This window comes from Symphalangus syndactylus, chromosome 11 (assembly GCF_028878055.3).
Source record: "Symphalangus syndactylus isolate Jambi chromosome 11, NHGRI_mSymSyn1-v2.1_pri, whole genome shotgun sequence".
NCBI lineage: Eukaryota > Metazoa > Chordata > Mammalia > Primates > Hylobatidae > Symphalangus > Symphalangus syndactylus.
The window spans coordinates 51002942-51016511 of record NC_072433.2 but is presented as its reverse complement, the minus strand read 5'-3'; positions in this window follow the sequence as shown (position 1 = coordinate 51016511).

Sequence of the window (13570 nt, the reverse complement as noted above, 5' to 3'; positions counted from 1 at the left end):
TTCAATTCTGTTAGTTGAATGCACAGATAAGAAAGAAGTTTCACAGAATGCTTCTCTGTAGTTTTTATTTGAAGATCTATCTTTTTCCGCAATAGGCCTCATAGAGCTCCAAATATCCCCTTGCAGTTTCTACAGAAACAGTGTTTAAAAACTCCTCCATCAAAAGTAATGTTCAGCTCTGTTAGTCGAATGCACAGATCCGAAAGAAGTTTCACAGAATGCTTCTGTGTAGTTTTTATTTGAAGATATACCTTTTTCCGCCATAGGCCTCATAGCGCTCAAAATGTCCACTTGAAGTTTCTACAGAAATAGTGTTTCAAAACTCCTCCATCAAAAGTAAGAATCAACTCTGTTAGTTGAATGCACAGATCAGAAAGAAGTGTCACAGAATGCTTCTGTGTACTTTTTATTTGAAGATATTCCTTTTTCCGCAATAGGCCTCATAGCGCTCCAAATATCCCCTTGCAGTTTCTACAGAAAGAGTGTTTAAAAACTCCTCCATCAAAAGTAATGTTCACCTCTGTTAGTTGAATGCACAGATCAGAAAGAAGTTTCACAGAATGCTTCCGTGTAGTTTTTATTTGAAGATATAGCTTTTTCCGCGATAGGCCTCATAGCGCTCAAAATATCCACTTGTAGTTTCTACAGAAACATTATTTCAAAACTCCTCCATCAAAAGTAAGGTTCAACTCTGTTAGTTGAATGCACAGATAAGAAAGAAGTTTCACAGAATGCTTCTGTGTAGTTTTTATTTGAAGATATTCCTTTTTCCGCGATAGGCCTCAAAGCGCTCATAATGTCCACTTCCAGTTTCTACAGAAAGAGTGTTTGAAAACTCCTCAATCAAAAGTTATGTTCAAGTGTGTTAGTTGAATGCACAGATCAGAAAAATTTCACAGAATGCTTCTGTGTAGTTTTTATTGGAAGATATTCCTTTTTCCGCGATAGGCCTCGTAGCGCTCCAAATGTCCACTTGCAGTTTCTACAGAAAGAGTGTTTGAATACTCCTCCATCCAAAGTAAGGTTCAACTCTGTTGGTTGAAAGCCCAGATCAGAAAGAAGTTTCACAGAACGTTTTACTCTAGTCTTTCTTTGAAGATATTCCTTTCTCCACGATAGGCCTCATGGGGCTCCATAAGTCCACATGTAGTTTCCACAGAAAGAGTGTTTGAAAACTCCTCCATCAAAAGTAAAGTTCACCTCTGTTTGTTGAATGCACAGATAAGAAAGTGGTTTCAAAGAATGCTTCTGTGAAGTTTTTATTTGATATCATCCCTTTTTCAGCGATAGGCCTCATAGCGCCTCAAATATCCACATGCAGTTTCTACAGAAAGAGTGTTTAAAAGCTCCTCCATCAAAAGTAATTTTCAACACTGTTATTTCAATGAACAGTTGAGAAAGAAGTTTCACAGAATGCTTCTGTGTAGTTTTTATTTGAAGATATTCCTTTTCCATTATAGGCCTCATAGCGCTCCAAATGTCCACTTGCAGTTTCTACAGAAAGAGTGGTTCAAAACTCCTCCATCAAAAGTAAGGTTCAACTCTGTTAGTTGAATGCACAGATCGGAAAGAAGTTTCACAGAATGCTTCTGTGTAGTTTTTATTTGAAGATATTCCTTTTTCCGCGATAGGCCTCATAGAGCTCCAAATATTCTCTTGCAGTTTGTACGGTAAGAAGAGTGTTTCAAAAACTCCTCCATCAAAAGTTAGGATCAACACTGCTAGTTGAATGAACAGATCAGAAAGTAGTTTCACAGAATGCTTCTGTGTAGTTTTTGTTTGAATGTATTCCTTTTCCCACCATAGGCCTCATAGAGATCCAAATGTCCACTTGCAGTTTACACAGAAGGACTGTTTCAAAACCCCTCAGTCAAAAGCATGTTTCAACTCTGTCAGTTGAACGCACAGATCATAAAGTAGTTTCACAGAATGCAACTGTGTAGTTTTTATATGAAGATATTCCTTTTTCCACGATAGGCCTCATAGCACTCCAAATGTCCGCTTGCAGTTTCTACAGGAAGAGTGTTTCAATAGTCTTCCACCAAAAGTAAGGTTCAACTCCTTTAGTTGAATGAACAGATCAATAAGGATTTCCACAGAATGCTTCTGTGTAGTTTTTATTGGAAGATATTCCTTTTTCCGCTATAGGTCTCGTAGCGCTACAAATATCCACTTCCAGTTCCTACAGAGTGTTTCAAAACTCCTCCACCCAAAGTAAAGTTCAACTCGGTTAGTTGAATGCACAGGTCAGAAAGAAGTTCCACAGAATGCTACTGTGTAGTTTTTATTTGAAGATATTCCTTTTTCCACTATAGGCCTCATAGCGCTCCAAATGACAACTTGCACTATCTACCGAAAGAGTGTTTCAAAACATCTCCATGAAAAGTAAGGTTCAACCCTGTTAGATGAATGTACAGATCAGAATGAAGTCTCACAGTCTGCTTCTGTGTAGTTTTTACTTGAAGATATTCGTTTTTCCACGATTGGCCTCAGAGCTCTCCTAATGTCCACGTGCAGTTTACACAGAAAGAGTGTTTTAAAGCTCCTCAATCAAAAGTAAGGTTCTACTCTGTTAGGTGAATGCACAGATGAGAAAGAAGTTTCACAGAATGCTTCTGTGTAGTTTTTACTTGAAGTTATTGCTTTTTCCGCGATAGGCTTCATAGCGCTCCAAATATCGACCTGCAGTTTCTACAGAAAGAGTGTTTCAAAAGTCTTCCATTAAAAGTAAGGTTCATCTCTGTTAGTTGAATGCACAGATCAGAAAGAAGTTTCACAGAATTCTTTTGTGCACCTTTTATTTGAAGATAATCCTTTTTCCGCAATAGGCCTCATAGCACTCCAAATATCCACTTACAGTTTCTACAGAAAGAATCTTTAAAAACTCCTCAATCAAAAGTAAGATTCAACACTGCTAGATGAATGTACAGATCAGAGAGAAGTTTCAAAGAATGCTTCTGTGTAGTTTTTATTTGAAGATATACCTTTTACCACTATAGGCCTCATTGCGCTCCAAATGTCCAATTGCAGTTTCTACAGAAAGAGTGTTTCAAAACTCCTCCATCAAAAGGAAGGTTCAACTCTGTTTGTTGAATGCACAGATCAGAAAGTGGTTTCACACAATGCTTCTGTGAAGTTTTTATTTGAAGACATCCCTTTTTCAGCGATAGGCCTCTTAGCGCCTCAAATATCCACATGCAGTTTCTACAGAAAGAGTGTTTAAAAACTCCTCAATCAATAGTAAGTTTCAACACTCTTAGTTGAATGAACAGATCAGAAAGAAGTTTCACAGAATGCTTCTCTGTAGTTTTTATTTGAAGATATTTCTTTTCCATTACAGGCCTCATAGCGCTCCAAATGTCCACTTGCGGTTTCTACAGAAAGAGTGGTTCAAAACTCCTCCATCAAAAGTAAGGTTCAACTCTGTTAGTTGAATGCACAGATCGGAAAGAAGATTCAGAGAATGCTTTTTTGTAGTTTTTATTGGAAGATATTTCTTTTTCCATGATGGGCCTCATAGCGCCTCAATGATCCACATGCAGTTTCTACAGAAAGAGTGTTTCAAAAATCCTCCATCTAAAGTAATGTTCAACTCTGTTAGTTGAATGCACAGATAAGAAAGAAGTTTCACAGAATGCTTCTCTGTAGTTTTTATTTGAAGATATAGCTTTTTCCGCAATAGGCCTCATAGAGCTCCAAATATCCCCTTGCAGTTTCTACAGAAACAGTGTTTAAAAACTCCTCCATCAAAAGTAATGTTCAGCTCTGTTAGACGAATGCACAGATCCGAAAGAAGATTCACAGAATGCTTCTGTGTAGTTTTTATTTGAAGATATACCTTTTTCCGCCATAGGCCTCATAGCGCTCAAAATGTCCACTTGAAGTTTCTACAGAAATAGTGTTTCAAAACTCCTCCATCAAAAGTAAGAATCAACTCTGTTAGTTGAATGCACAGATAAGAAAGAAGTGTCACAGAATGCTTCTGTGTACTTTTTATTTGAAGATATTCCTTTTTCCGCAATAGGCCTCATAGCGCTCCAAATATCCCCTTGCAGTTTCTACAGAAAGAGTGTTTAAAAACTCCTCCATCAAAAGTAATGTTCCCCTCTGTTAGTTGAATGCACAGATCAGAAAGAAGTTTCACAGAATTCTTCCGTGTAGTTTTTATTTGAAGATATAGCTTTTTCCGCGATAGGCCTCATAGCGCTCAAAATGTCCACTTGCAGTTTCTACAGAAACATTATTTCAAAACTCCTCCATCAAAAGTAAGGTTCAACTCTGTTAGTTGAATGCACAGATAAGAAAGAAGTTTCACAGAATGCTTCTGTGTAGTTTTTATTTGAAGATATTCCTTTTTCCGCGATAGGCCTCAAAGCGCTCAAAATGTCCACTTCCAGTTTCTACAGAAAGAGTGTTTGAAAACTCCTCAATCAAAAGTTATGTTCAAGTCTGTTAGTTGAATGCACAGATCAGAAAAAATTTCACAGAATGCTTCTGTGTAGTTTTTATTGGAAGATATTCCTTTTTCCGCGATAGGCCTCGTAGCGCTCCAAATGTCCACTTGCAGTTTCTACAGAAAGAGTGTTTGAATACTCCTCCATCCAAAGTAAGGTTCAACTCTGTTGGTTGAAAGCCCAGATCAGAAAGAAGTTTCACAGAACGTTTTACTCTAGTCTTTATTGGAAGATATTCCTTTCGCCACGATAGGCCTCATGGGGCTCCATATGTCCACACGTAGTTTCCACAGAAAGAGTGTTTCAAAACTCCTCCATCAAAAGTAAAGTTCACCTCTGTTTGTTGAATGCACAGATAAGAAAGTGGTTTCAAAGAATGCTTCTGTGAAGTTTTTATTTGATGACATCCCTTTTTCAGCGATAGGCCTCATAGCGCCTCAAGTATCCACATGCAGTTTCTACAGAAAGAGTGTTTAAAAACTCCTCCATCAAAAGTAATTTTCAACACTGTTATTTCAATGAACAGTTGAGAAAGAAGTTTCACAGAATGCTTCTGTGTAGTTTTTATTTGAAGATATTCCTTTTCCATTATAGGCCTCATAGCGCTCCAAATGTCCTCTTGCAGTTTCTACAGAAAGAGTGGTTCAAAACTCCTCCATCAAAAGTAAGGTTCAACTCTGTTAGTTGAATGCACAGATCGGAAAGAAGTTTCACAGAATGCTTCTGTGTAGTTTTTATTTGAAGATATTCCTTTTTCCGCGATAGGCCTCATAGAGCTCCAAATATTCTCTTGCAGTTTGTACGGTAAGAAGAGTGTTTCAAAAACTCCTCCATCAAAAGTTAGGATCAACACTGCTAGTTGAATGAACAGATAAGAAAGTAGTTTCACAGAATGCTTCTGTGTAGGTTTTGTTTGAATGTATTCCTTTTCCCACCATAGGCCTCATAGAGATCCAAATGTCCACTTGCAGTTTACACAGAAGGACTGTTTCAAAACCCCTCAGTCAAAAGCAAGTTTCAACTCTGTCAGTTGAACGCACAGATCATAAAGTAGTTTCACAGAATGCAACTGTGTAGTTTTTATATGAAGATATTCCTTTTTCCACGATAGGCCTCATAGCACTCCAAATGTCCGCTTGCAGTTTCTACAGGAAGAGTGTTTCAATAGTCTTCCACCAAAAGTAAGGTTCAACTCCTTTAGTTGAATGAACAGATCAATAAGGATTTCCACAGAATGCTTCTGTGTAGTTTTTATTGGAAGATATTCCTTTTTCCGCTATAGGTCTCGTAGCGCTACAAATATCCACTTCCAGTTCCTACAGAGTGTTTCAAAACTCCTCCACCCAAAGTAAAGTTCAACTCGGTTAGTTGAATGCACAGGTCAGAAAGAAGTTCCACAGAATGCTACTGTGTAGTTTTTATTTGAAGATATTCCTTTTTCCACTATAGGCCTCATAGCGCTCCAAATGACAACTTGCACTATCTACCGAAAGAGTGTTTCAAAACATCTCCATGAAAAGTAAGGTTCAACCCTGTTAGATGAATGTACAGATCAGAATGAAGTCTCACAGTCTGCTTCTGTGTAGTTTTTCCTTGAAGATATTCGTTTTTCCACGATTGGCCTCAGAGCTCTCCTAATGTCCACGTGCAGTTTACACAGAAAGAGTGTTTTAAAGCTCCTCAATCAAAAGTAAGGTTCTACTCTGTTAGGTGAATGCACAGATGAGAAAGAAGTTTCACAGAATGCTTCTGTGTAGTTTTTACTTGAAGTTATTGCTTTTTCCGCGATAGGCTTCATAGCGCTCCAAATATCGACCTGCAGTTTCTACAGAAAGAGTGTTTCAAAAGTCTTCCATTAAAAGTAAGGTTCATCTCTGTTAGTTGAATGCACAGATCAGAAAGAAGTTTCACAGAATTCTTTTGTGCACTTTTTATTTGAAGATAATCCTTTTTCCGCAATAGGCCTCATAGCACTCCAAATATCCACTTACACTTTCTACAGAAAGAATGTTTAAAAACTCCTCAATCAAAAGTAAGATTCAACACTGCTAGATGAATGTACAGATCAGAGAGAAGTTTCAAAGAATGCTTCTGTGTAGTTTTTATTTGAAGACATACCTTTTACCACTATAGGCCTCATTGCGCTCCAAATGTCCAATTGCAGTTTCTACAGAAAGAGTGTTTCAAAACTCCTCCATCAAAAGGAAGGTTCAACTCTGTTTGTTGAATGCACAGATCAGAAAGGGGTTTCACAGAATGCTTCTGTGAAGTTTTTATTTAAAGACATCCCTTTTTCAGCGATAGGCCTCATAGCGCCTCAAATATCCACATGCAGTTTCTACAGAAAGAGTGTTTAAAAACTCCTCAATCAATAGTAAGTTTCAACACTCTTAGTTGAATGAACAGATCAGAAAGAAGTTTCACAGAATGCTTCTCTGTAGTTTTTATTTGAAGATATTTCTTTTCCATTACAGGCCTCATAGCGCTCCAAATGTCCACTTGCGGTTTCTACAGAAAGAGTGGTTCAAAACTCCTCCATCAAAAGTAAGGTTCAACTCTGTTAGTTGAATGCACAGATCGGAAAGAAGATTCAGAGAATGCTTTTTTGTAGTTTTTATTGGAAGATATTTCTTTTTCCACGATAGGCCTCATAGCGCCTCAATGATCCACATGCAGTTTCTACAGAAAGAGTGTTTCAAAAATCCTCCATCTAAAGTAATGTTCAACTCTGTTAGTTGAATGCACAGATAAGAAAGAAGTTTCACAGAATGCTTCTCTGTAGTTTTTATTTGAAGATATAGCTTTTTCCGCAATAGGCCTCATAGAGCTCCAAATATCCCCTTGCAGTTTCTACAGAAACAGTGTTTAAAAACTCCTCCATCAAAAGTAATGTTCAGCTCTGTTAGTCGAATGCACAGATCTGAAAGAAGTTTCACAGAATGCTTCTGTGTAGTTTTTATTTGAAGATATACCTTTTTCCGCCATAGGCCTCATAGCGCTCAAAATGTCCACTTGAAGTTTCTACAGAAATAGTGTTTCAAAACTCCTCCATCAAAAGTAAGAATCAACTCTGTTAGTTGAATGCACAGATAAGAAAGAAGTGTCACAGAATGCTTCTGTGTACTTTTTATTTGAAGATATTCCTTTTTCCGCAATAGGCCTCATAGCGCTCCAAATATCCCCTTGCAGTTTCTACAGAAAGAGTGTTTAAAAACTCCTCCATCAAAAGTAATGTTCACCTCTGTTAGTTGAATGCACAGATCAGAAAGAAGTTTCACAGAATGCTTCCGTGTAGTTTTTATTTGAAGATATAGCTTTTTCCGCGATAGGCCTCATAGCGCTCAAAATATCCACTTGCAGTTTCTACAGAAACATTATTTCAAAACTCCTCCATCAAAAGTAAGGTTCAACTCTGTTAGTTGAATGCACAGATAAGAAAGAAGTTTCACAGAATGCTTCTGTGTAGTTTTTATTTGAAGATATTCCTTTTTCCGCGATAGGCCTCAAAGCGCTCATAATGTCCACTTCCAGTTTCTACAGAAAGAGTGTTTGAAAACTCCTCAATCAAAAGTTATGTTCAAGTGTGTTAGTTGAATGCACAGATCAGAAAAATTTCACAGAATGCTTCTGTGTAGTTTTTATTGGAAGATATTCCTTTTTCCGCGATAGGCCTCGTAGCGCTCCAAATGTCCACTTGCAGTTTCTACAGAAAGAGTGTTTGAATACTCCTCCATCCAAAGTAAGGTTCAACTCTGTTGGTTGAAAGCACAGATCAGAAAGAAGTTTCACAGAACGTTTTACTCTAGTCTCTCTTTGAAGATATTCCTTTCTCCACGATAGGCCTCATGGGGCTCCATATGTCCACATGTAGTTTCCACAGAAAGAGTGTTTGAAAACTCCTCCATCAAAAGTAAAGTTCACCTCTGTTTGTTGAATGCACAGATAAGAAAGTGGTTTCAAAGAATGCTTCTGTGAAGTTTTTATTTGATGACATCCCTTTTTCAGCGATAGGCCTCATAGCGCCTCAAATATCCACATGCAGTTTCTACAGAAAGAGTGTTTAAAAGCTCCTCCATCAAAAGTAATTTTCAACACTGTTATTTCAATGAACAGTTGAGAAAGAAGTTTCACAGAATGCTTCTGTGTAGTTTTTATTTGAAGATATTCCTTTTCCATTATAGGCCTCATAGCGCTCCAAATGTCCACTTGCAGTTTCTACAGAAAGAGTGGTTCAAAACTCCTCCATCAAAAGTAAGGTTCAACTCTGTTAGTTGAATGCACAGATCGGAAAGAAGTTTCACAGAATGCTTCTGTGTAGTTTTTATTTGAAGATATTCCTTTTTCCGCGATAGGCCTCATAGAGCTCCAAATATTCTCTTGCAGTTTGTACGGTAAGAAGAGTGTTTCAAAAACTCCTCCATCAAAAGTTAGGATCAACACTGCTAGTTGAATGAACAGATCAGAAAGTAGTTTCACAGAATGCTTCTGTGTAGTTTTTGTTTGAATGTATTCCTTTTCCCACCATAGGCCTCATAGAGATCCAAATGTCCACTTGCAGTTTACACAGAAGGACTGTTTCAAAACCCCTCAGTCAAAAGCAAGTTTCAACTCTGTCAGTTGAACGCACAGATCATAAAGTAGTTTCACAGAATGCAACTGTGTAGTTTTTATATGAAGATATTCCTTTTTCCACGATAGGCCTCATAGCACTCCAAATGTCCGCTTGCAGTTTCTACAGGAAGAGTGTTTCAATAGTCTTCCACCAAAAGTAAGGTTCAACTCCTTTAGTTGAATGAACAGATCAATAAGGATTTCCACAGAATGCTTCTGTGTAGTTTTTATTGGAAGATATTCCTTTTTCCGCTATAGGTCTCGTAGCGCTACAAATATCCACTTCCAGTTCCTACAGAGTGTTTCAAAACTCCTCCACCCAAAGTAAAGTTCAACTCGGTTAGTTGAATGCACAGGTCAGAAAGAAGTTCCACAGAATGCTACTGTGTAGTTTTTATTTGAAGATATTCCTTTTTCCACTATAGGCCTCATAGCGCTCCAAATGACAACTTGCACTATCTACCGAAAGAGTGTTTCAAAACATCTCCATGAAAAGTAAGGTTCAACCCTGTTAGATGAATGTACAGATCAGAATGAAGTCTCACAGTCTGCTTCTGTGTAGTTTTTCCTTGAAGATATTCGTTTTTCCACGATTGGCCTCAGAGCTCTCCTAATGTCCACGTGCAGTTTACACAGAAAGAGTGTTTTAAAGCTCCTCAATCAAAAGTAAGGTTCTACTCTGTTAGGTGAATGCACAGATGAGAAAGAAGTTTCACAGAATGCTTCTGTGTAGTTTTTACTTGAAGTTATTGCTTTTTCCGCGATAGGCTTCATAGCGCTCCAAATATCGACCTGCAGTTTCTACAGAAAGAGTGTTTCAAAAGTCTTCCATTAAAAGTAAGGTTCATCTCTGTTAGTTGAATGCACAGATCAGAAAGAAGTTTCACAGAATTCTTTTGTGCACTTTTTATTTGAAGATAATCCTTTTTCCGCAATAGGCCTCATAGCACTCCAAATATCCACTTACACTTTCTACAGAAAGAATGTTTAAAAACTCCTCAATCAAAAGTAAGATTCAACACTGCTAGATGAATGTACAGATCAGAGAGAAGTTTCAAAGAATGCTTCTGTGTAGTTTTTATTTGAAGATATACCTTTTACCACTATAGGCCTCATTGCGCTCCAAATGTCCAATTGCAGTTTCTACAGAAAGAGTGTTTCAAAACTCCTCCATCAAAAGGAAGGTTCAACTCTGTTTGTTGAATGCACAGATCAGAAAGTGGTTTCACAGAATGCTTCTGTGAAGTTTTTATTTGAAGACATCCCTTTTTCAGCGATAGGCCTCATAGCGCCTCAAATATCCACATGCAGTTTCTACAGAAAGAGTGTTTAAAAACTCCTCAATCAATAGTAAGTTTCAACACTCTTAGTTGAATGAACAGATCAGAAAGAAGTTTCACAGAATGCTTCTCTGTAGTTTTTATTTGAAGATATTTCTTTTCCATTACAGGCCTCATAGCGCTCCAAATGTCCACTTGCGGTTTCTACAGAAAGAGTGGTTCAAAACTCCTCCATCAAAAGTAAGGTTCAACTCTGTTAGTTGAATGCACAGATCGGAAAGAAGATTCAGAGAATGCTTTTTTGCAGTTTTTATTGGAAGATATTTCTTTTTCCACGATAGGCCTCATAGCGCCTCAATGATCCACATGCAGTTTCTACAGAAAGAGTGTTTCAAAAATCCTCCATCTAAAGTAATGTTCAACTCTGTTAGTTGAATGCACAGATAAGAAAGAAGTTTCACAGAATGCTTCTCTGTAGTTTTTATTTGAAGATCTAGCTTTTTCCGCAATAGGCCTCATAGAGCTCCAAATATCCCCTTGCAGTTTCTACAGAAACGGTGTTGAAAAACTCCTCCATCAAAAGTAATGTTCAGCTCTGTTAGTCGAATGCACAGATCCGAAAGAAGATTCACAGAATGCTTCTGTGTAGTTTTTATTTGAAGATATACCTTTTTCCGCCGTAGGCCTCATAGCGCTCAAAATGTCCACTTGAAGTTTCTACAGAAATAGTGTTTCAAAACTCCTCCATCAAAAGTAAGAATCAACTCTGTTAGTTGAATGCACAGATAAGAAAGAAGTGTCACAGAATGCTTCTGTGTACTTTTTATTTGAAGATATTCCTTTTTCCGCAATAGGCCTCATAGCGCTCCAAATATCCCCTTGCAGTTTCTACAGAAAGAGTGTTTAAAAACTCCTCCATCAAAAGTAATGTTCCCATCTGTTAGTTGAATGCACAGATCAGAAAGAAGTTTCACAGAATTCTTCCGTGTAGTTTATATTTGAAGATGTAGCTTTTTCCGCGATAGGCCTCATAGCGCTCAAAATGTCCACTTGCAGTTTCTACAGAAACATTATTTCAAAACTCCTCCATCAAAAGTAAGGTTCAACTCTGTTAGTTGAATGCACAGATAAGAAAGAAGTTTCACAGAATGCTTCTGTGTAGTTTTTATTTGAAGATATTCCTTTTTCCGCGATAGGCCCCAAAGCGCTCATAATGTCCACTTCCAGTTTCTACAGAAAGAGTGTTTGAAAACTCCTCAATCAAAAGTTATGTTCAAGTGTGTTAGTTGAATGCACAGATCAGAAAAATTTCACAGAATGCTTCTGTGTAGTTTTTATTGGAAGATATTCCTTTTTCCGCGATAGGCCTCGTAGCGCTCCAAATGTCCACTTGCAGTTTCTACAGAAAGAGTGTTTGAATACTCCTCCATCCAAAGTAAGGTTCAACTCTGTTGGTTGAAAGCCCAGATCAGAAAGAAGTTTCACAGAACGTTTTACTCTAGTCTTTCTTTGAAGATATTGCTTTCTCCACGATAGGCCTCATGGGGCTCCATATGTCCACATGTAGTTTCCACAGAAAGAGTGTTTGAAAACTCCTCCATCAAAAGTAAAGTTCACCTCTGTTTGTTGAATGCACAGATAAGAAAGTGGTTTCAAAGAATGCTTCTGTGAAGTTTTTATTTGATGACATCCCTTTTTCAGCGATAGGCCTCATAGCGCCTCAAATATCCACATGCAGTTTCTACAGAAAGAGTGTTTAAAAGCTCCTCCATCAAAAGTAATTTTCAACACTGTTATTTCAATGAACAGTTGAGAAAGAAGTTTCACAGAATGCTTCTGTGTAGTTTTTATTTGAAGATATTCCTTTTCCATTATAGGCCTCATAGCGCTCCAAATGTCCACTTGCAGTTTCTACAGAAAGAGTGGTTCAAAACTCCTCCATCAAAAGAAATGTTCAACTCTGTTAGTTGAAAGCACAGATCGGAAAGAAGTTTCACAGAATGCTTCTGTGTAGTTTTTATTTGAAGATATTCCTTTTTCCGCGATAGGCCTCATAGAGCTCCAAATATTCTCTTGCAGTTTGTACGGTAAGAAGAGTGTTTCAAAAACTCCTCCATCAAAAGTTAGGATCAACACTGCTAGTTGAATGAACAGATCAGAAAGTAGTTTCACAGAATGCTTCTGTGTAGTTTTTGTTTGAATGTATTCCTTTTCCCACCATAGGCCTCATAGAGATCCAAATGTCCACTTGCAGTTTACACAGAAGGACTGTTTCAAAACCCCTCAGTCAAAAGCAAGTTTCAACTCTGTCAGTTGAACGCACAGATCATAAAGTAGTTTCACAGAATGCAACTGTGTAGTTTTTATATGAAGATATTCCTTTTTCCACGATAGGCCTCATAGCACTCCAAATGTCCGCTTGCAGTTTCTACAGGAAGAGTGTTTCAATAGTCTTCCACCAAAAGTAAGGTTCAACTCCTTTAGTTGAATGAACAGATCAATAAGGATTTCCACAGAATGCTTCTGTGTAGTTTTTATTGGAAGATATTCCTTTTTCCGCTATAGGTCTCGTAGCGCTACAAATATCCACTTCCAGTTCCTACAGAGTGTTTCAAAACTCCTCCACCCAAAGTAAGGTTCAACTCGGTTAGTTGAATGCACAGGTCAGAAAGAAGTTCCACAGAATGCTACTGTGTAGTTTTTATTTGAAGATATTCCTTTTTCCACTATAGGCCTCATAGCGCTCCAAATGACAACTTGCACTATCTACCGAAAGAGTGTTTCAAAACATCTCCATGAAAAGTAAGGTTCAACCCTGTTAGATGAATGTACAGATCAGAATGAAGTCTCACAGTCTGCTTCTGTGTAGTTTTTACTTGAAGATATTCGTTTTTCCACGATTGGCCTCAGAGCTCTCCTAATGTCCACGTGCAGTTTACACAGAAAGAGTGTTTTAAAGCTCCTCAATCAAAAGTAAGGTTCTACTCTGTTAGGTGAATGCACAGATGAGAAAGAAGTTTCACAGAATGCTTCTGTGTAGTTTTTACTTGAAGTTATTGCTTTTTCCGCGATAGGCTTCATAGCGCTCCAAATATCGACCTGCAGTTTCTACAGAAAGAGTGTTTCAAAAGTCTTCCATTAAAAGTAAGGTTCATCTCTGTTAGTTGAATGCACAGATCAGAAAGAAGTTTCACAGAATTCTTTTGTGCACTTTTTATTTGAAGA